This window comes from Thermobia domestica, unplaced genomic scaffold, assembly GCF_964235325.1.
Source record: "Thermobia domestica unplaced genomic scaffold, izTheDome1.hap1.1 HAP1_SCAFFOLD_537, whole genome shotgun sequence".
Classification (NCBI taxonomy): Eukaryota; Metazoa; Arthropoda; class Insecta; order Zygentoma; family Lepismatidae; genus Thermobia; species Thermobia domestica.
The window spans coordinates 30,570-37,962 of NW_027656247.1; the positions used below are offsets into that span (position 1 = coordinate 30,570).

Genomic DNA, 7,393 nt, shown 5'->3' on the forward strand with positions numbered 1-7,393 from the left:
AAAACAAACATGCAGAGGTCACTAACACAGTCATACGTCCTGGAAGAGGAAGAGAAGATAGTTTGTTGGAAGTTAAGTAGTGTAGAGTTGAGGGACTAAATACATGAGATGAAAAGCCCCATATGTGGGTGAGTTTTCGCGCCTGGTCTGAGTGATTGGCAGCCGAGTGGGTCACAGGTCAGGCTTTGGTGCAGAAAACAGGATGAGTGATGTGCGATGACTCAGAAAGAGTTAGCACCAATTAAAAAAAAAAAAAAACTAACGAAGTTCCATTCTTATGTTTTGTTTTCTTCGCTAAACTACGTACTAAACAAACATCTTTTCATTATACTCTTTTTAGCAATCTGGAGTCTTTTTTGAATTTTTAAACTATAAATATAGGCCTACTGTACATTGTAAATGTCAAGTACGACTGAGGCTGATAAATATCTAATTAGATGCTTGACCTAATTCGATGGCTTTGGTCAAGATCATTATTCTTAACTTCTAGCTATTTGTTAAAAACGAATTAAAGCTTCAAATTCGTTAAAATACAGTTTTTTTTCTAGAATTAATAAAAGATTTATATTAGGAACACTTGTTCCATTCAAAGACAATTCGATAGCAACGACATGTGTTGCAGAGCAATCTATAAGGGAGTTAAAATAGTATGTTGTCCTTGTTGTGTAACGTTTGGTATCCCATTTCAGCACCGAAGCTACATAAAAAGTGGACCTAAATACTATGATGCGTTCAAATTTCAATGATCTTTCAGCGGGAATCGAATCCGAGGTCTCGTAGACCAGAGATTGAAAATGGTATGCTACAATCTTTATTCCATGTGTATTCTTCCTTATGTTCGCTTAACAAAGATTGTCATTTTAAAATTTTTGATTATTTTTTTTATTTTTCCTCCTCCTCCTCCTCCTATTTATATTACAACAACTACTTTATTATTATTATTATTATTATTATTATTATTATTATTATTATTATTATTATTATTATTATTGCGAGAGGTCTCAGTTTTTTTTTAGTTTTCTACTGATTTCTTAATCTTTTGGGCGGAGAGGGAAATTCATCTACTAAAGGGGAAAGGTAGAATGGTGCCAATTTTTATATTATGTATTTCCTTAATTTCAAATGCAAGACAAAAACAGCACGAAATTTGGTAGCTGGAGGAATTTTTAATATCAGAGAATGCGAATCTGTCATTCATTTCTGGAAATTCAACATCAGTGACTCGACAGCAGGGACATGTAAGTGCATTTGCTATGGTATTCAAATCATAAGAAATTACATATAGTGACATCAATTCCAGTAAAATCGATTAAAATTGGCCAGCTGTTTGATGTGGACCCAGTGGCGTATTTATGATTTTGTTTCGGGGGGGCTTTGCCTGAAAATGTGAAAATTCTGCAATATATTTCATATACTTTACTATAGTAAGTAAAATTTCGGGGGAGCTTAAGCCCGGAAATCCCCCTAAATACGCCATTGTGTGGACCCATTCAGGCTTGTAGTTAACCCGACAAAAAATTAACGAATAAATGAATCAGTTTCAAATGTTATAAATTTTTAATTTCAATTTTTCTAGAGTTAATTTTTAATCGATAGTTGTTAAAAATCATTACAATTAAAAAAATAGTAGTTTTTTTTTTTAACAGAAACCATGTCAAATGAATATTCATGGGTTTTATGATATTTTAATTTTATTTTTACTAGTCTTCGGCTAGCTTTGGGCATTCGCCCCCAGAACACCATGTTTGCTTGGTCTATAGCTTCACATCTTATATTTCACCTTTTGCTTCAATTCTTCGCCCGGCAGAATATGTTCAGGCAGTGGCGTATTTAAAACGGAGTTTCCGGGATTAAGGCGCCCCCTCCCTGAAATTTTATTTACTATTTTAAAGTAAATGAAATATCTTGCAGAATTTTCACATTTCCAGGAATAAAGTTAGCAAATTCAACCCCCCCCCGAAACAAAATCTTAAATACACCACTGCGTTTAGGGCATTATTCTTTGCGAAAAATATAAACCTCTTTCCATCTTTAGAGTACGCATTTCAAAGTGAGATTATAAAATCTCATGTCGGCCGAAGAGTGTTGAATGTGTTCAAAAATTAATTTCAAATGGTTCACCGATGAAACTGACAACTTCGATACTATTTTCATATCTTTAGGAAAAATAGAAATTGTCCCCTTCTCTTGTTAAAAGCAGAATTTCTAGGTACGCTGTGGCACGTGCTCACTTGATTTGAATAAATAGTTTATATACCAAGTTTCATATAGCTAATCTGTCTCTACCTAGGTAATGTCAAGTAATTTCGAAATATGGTCATCTTATTTTAATATCTAAGTGCAACCTCAACCATTTTGTTCTTGCCTATTTTCTTCCCTTGTAGAAGAAATGTCAAATTAAGCTGAAATATGTGTCTAATATCAAATGTCACGACTCTAACCTTCAGATATTTCGAGATATGGACATTTCAAGATAATCCTTCCCCCGTTCTTCGTAGAACTTCCAAAATCCCTTACTTAGTGATACCTTACATTTCAAATCCTACACTGTGTGTCAAAATGATGATTACTTTTAATTTAATTAATTATATTTTCTTACGTTTAATTTTAATTTGTTAAAAATTTTATTTATGTTTACAACTCTGCCCCATATCTAGGAAATAAAACACTTAAGCAGATTTATAACGGAAAGAGAAATGAGAAAATTTGAAATTTACAGTACACTCACGGAAGAAAGAAAAAAAAGAAAAAGAGAGAGAAAATAATAAAAGTACAGTAATAGTGTAACTGGCGACATAAAACAATATTTCGCGACAATATAAACGTTTATTTTTCCTCCATAGGAAGAGAAGAACTGGAAGAATGTTGTATTACTTCGAAAATTAGCCACTTGTATATGATGTTGTGACTGTTTTGTATTGAATCACAGACAACTTAGGCACAACGGCTATTTTGGATAGTAATATGTGGGCTTCAGGTATTTAACAGAATTGCGTACAGATGGAGGTAGTGTCAAACCACTTATGTTTCTTAAATAAACAAATAAATAAAAGAACTTTCATAATTTTAGATTTCATAACATGTTTTTTCACGTTAATAGTTAAAGTTTCCAGAATAAATACAATTTTTCAGTCCATAGCCCCAATTAGAAGCCTTTTTTTTTTTTTTTTTTGCTTTTACACTGCCGCCTCCTGTGCGGGAACTGTGTAAAACATGTGAAGACTGGGCCTCGCTGTCCAACCAGCTGTAGTTGATCTCGGTTATATCTGTGGTGGAACCAAGGATGCCTAGCTGATGCAGTTTTAGATATTTTACTCGTACTTTATAATGTTAATAGGTACGGGACAACGGGAGGAAATTGAAAAGATTTCGCGATCAGGCTAACCTTCTGTGATGACACAGACAAGTTAGTGCGTGCAGTTGACGCAAAAACCAAGAGTTAATAAAATCTTTTGGATGGTAGATAATGGACCATCCATTGTACAACCCGTACTTTGCGCCAAACAATTAACATCTTTTCCCCTGAATCAGTTTCTTGACGGTTAGCAGTTTCACATCCAAGAAGAAGTAAAAACAATGGTTGAAGATTCGCTTCGGTCACAGGCGGATGATCTCTGCGATGTGGGCACACAAACCTTGTAAAACGCTATGATAAATATTTAAACAAACATGGTAACTATGTAGAAAAATTAATGTGTACACAGGAAATAGCCAAATATGTATGGTCAGTGGCATATTTAGGGGGGTGGCTTCCGGGCTTAAGCCCCCCCTCCGAAATCTTACTTAGTATAGTAAAGTAAATGAAATATCTTGCAGAATTTTCGCATTTCCAGACAAAGCCCCCCCCCCGAAAGTTAGCAAAGCCCCTCCCGAAACAAAATCGTAAATACGCCACTGTGTATGATACTATCTTTATTAGTTTTGTTTTGATTGACAATCGGATCTTTTTTTTTTTAAATACCCCTCTTAGTTCATTGTTGAGGCAGTTTTCCGCAGTGATCCATGTTGCGGTTCCGGACTAAAACATCTTACCAAAACATCGTTAATTGTGGATAGACACAACATTAGAGAACAATGAACCGCTGCTTCTGGAGACGGAGGAATAAAAATGGTGTAGTATTGTATAACTGCGCAATAATGATCACGTAAGCTGGAAGGTTGAAAGAGTTTAGTCTGGATCGTAAAAATTCGACTTGGTCCATTTCAGTTGCAGTAGTAGCAGTAGTAGAAAAACTACCAGCATACCATCTCCATCACAGAGGTATGTTCACAATAATTTGACAAAAGGTAATAATAACAAATACAAGGCAAGTAATAAATACCCACCCAAAAAAAAAAAAACACACACACACACAACGTAAAAAAAGCAAATAGAGATGTCAAATATAGCCAGATATCACAACTAAATATATGCAATGATACCACAAAATAAATACATGGAAAGACACGACAAGTTAGTTAAAAATCATGTTTCGAGGTGTGTGTATGAAACAGACAATGATACTAGAAGAGCAACCGTATTACAAATACCAGCTGGAAGTCATTCTAGAAACGTCAAACAGAAACTTTACTGGGTCAGAACTATACTAAACGTTAAAGAAGTACTAGATCATAATACTGTAGTACTAAAAAAATAACAGTAATAAGCAAAGAGAAAGAAGAGGTATACCTAATAGACATCACAATATCGAGCACAACAAAGCCCCAGAAAGCACATACAGAGAAAAACTGGAAAATACAAACAACTACCCCTCTCCCCCCCCCCCAAAAAAGACCGAAAATGTGAAAATAATACCACGTAATAATAAGCAAAATACCAATATCAATAGGAACGAAACTCAACAGTAGACTGAATATAAAATCCATGCTAAGTGCGAAAACGAAAATCTTGAGTAAACAGCCGAGATGTTACTTCAGAACTGATGGGACATACAGTATAGGCACACGCGTTCTTCTGGGGATTATATGAACTACTTCAAATAGTGATTACTAGGTAGCCCGTTTTTTACTGAGCAGTGTTAGGCACATGGCCACATTGTTACATTAAACCGAACTTCTCCATTTTTGGCACTTAGCACGAACTTTATATTCAGCCTACAACTGTATTGACATTCCCCATGATGCATGCATTTAACTTGGCAAATATGGCGTCATCGGCTTCTTGCATCACAAGTAACTCAGAAAGCACTGGATATAAAACATTAAGATCAAGGGGCTTTATTCCGTAGCGAATAGCGTCAATGCAATGCAAAAATATTCGTTTTAGTTTGCGATAAGTGGCACAGCGTTACGTTGCATTACGCTCCGTAATTTTTGCGAAGTCTGGTACGAAACAAGACCCCATATTGTCACAAAAGCGCATACGCAAAATGCGCTGGTGATAGTTCGAACCAACTGGGGCAAAGATAACTGCATATAAGGCGTGGATTTACCGATAAGGAAAATAAGTATAGGTCCATGCTTAGGACACCAATGAAAAGAGGCCCCAGAAATTTTTCATTGCCAAATTTGCTATGGTCCATGGATCATAAGGTGAACACTGCAAATGGTGAGGCAGAACTAGAATCCCAAAAAGGGCCCCCACATTGAACAAAAATTATATATAGCTACAGATATAATAATAAGAGTACTCAGAGAGTGCAGATCTCGACAAAGGATCATGAAATCGTAGGAAAAAATCCTCCCCCCTCACATAGCCTAAATAAAAGGAGGGGAAGCTTTATGTGCTGTCAGTTAAATTTCTGTTCTTTCTGTAGAACGTCAGTGGGGAAAAAATACACTCCACACGTACTCCGTAAAAGCAAGCTTTTTGACGGGAGTAAACATAATAACAATGATAATGATTGAAGATTTGATAAAAGCGATTTAAAAATATAAATAAAGAAATATATAAAAATAAAGATTATTCTCCATTTTCCTGTAAGTTTTGTTTAATTTCGATAAATAAACCTTTATTTCATGGTGCATTATTATTTATATTTTTGAATTACATATATAAGGGGACGCCAAATTCTTTTAGGTGCTTTTAGGTTCTAGGGTTCTTAATCCGGCCCTGCATTTAAGGGGACAATTCAAAAGAAACTGGCTACCCTTTCCCTGTTTTATTAGCTCATTGGTTCTTATAGTGAGAAAGTGAGAGTACACTATACCCAGTGGCGGATCTAGAAGCTAAAAAACTGGGGGGGGCAGCAACAGCTCAGATTATGATAAGTATCTCATGAATTTTCTATAAACTTTAAAAAATGCATAAATAATAGCTTAAATTATTTTTGTAACTCAAATAAAATGTAAATCTGGGTACCCCCGGTCCCCGGCTGTATCCGCCACTGATCCATACCCTCAGGCAGAACGTTCAGATAAAGGGATTTTACAGAATACCCAAAAACTGAATTCAAGCAAATCGATTTTTAATTGGTTACCGCAGTAGCGTCGGAATACCTACAAGACATTTTCTTTTAAATAAGGATATAAATTTTAATGTTAAGCATGTCTACATTAACATTTAAAAAATTGAAAAAAAAAGTAAGTGCGATGGCCGGGAATCGAACCCGGGTCAACTGCTTGGAAGGCAACTATGCTCACCACTACACCACCATCGCAGCGGATTGGCAACGCTTGCAGTTATGTGGTTCCGTGGCTTGTAATTGCCTGCGGTGATAAATGAATCCGTTCATTGTTCCAAATGAATCAGTTCACTGTTCCTTATTATTTTATCTTCCATTAACACTAAACTACTCTTAAAACTTAATCCGGGTTAACTTTACGATGCCTGCTCCAGGTGGTATACTCACTCAGAAACGAAAAATTACACTCTATTAATTTTATGAAAATTCCCTAACCTAACCCGTTCCTACCCCTACCCTACTTATCCCTATCTTACTCTACTCTATCCTGTTATACCCTTCTAAAGCGGCCCTACTTATCGAGTGCGCAGCTAGAGCGTGTATTGTAAAGTTTACCCTTTGATGTTATTGCTGTTGTCCTAGCTTAACAGTGTCATTTCCATATACCATGTTTTCGTAAGGATGTGGAAGAATCCATTATTTTATTTATTGAAGTTAAACCTCAGAGACACTTGTTACTATTGTTTTCTGTGACATTTATTCCGATGTTGGTCATCCGCCTGTCTTTCGACCAAAAGCTACGAAAATTTAGAAATCTTCAATTTTCACGTTACTAATTTTCTGTTTCGATCCTTTACCTGCTAGGTTAGGTTAGGTTTCACTTTGTGGCTGTTACGTAAACAATAAACAGAAAATGGTTTAGGTTTGGTTAACACAATTTCCGCTCACTTTACATGTTATCAAGCACACAAACAAACAAATTAACCATTTCTTCCCCGTCAGGAAAAGATGTAGATATCGATGCGCAGAACTGTATTTACTACATACGA

General features: G+C 35.6%; 1 non-coding gene across 1 annotated transcript; it reads right to left on the minus strand.

Moving 5' to 3' along the window:
- Nucleotides 1-6,527: 6,527 nt before the first annotated feature.
- Nucleotides 6,528-6,599, minus strand: TRNAG-UCC (transfer RNA glycine (anticodon UCC)). The gene has a single exon. It is a non-coding gene; the product is annotated as a tRNA-Gly (tRNA).
- Nucleotides 6,600-7,393: the final 794 nt, after the last annotated feature.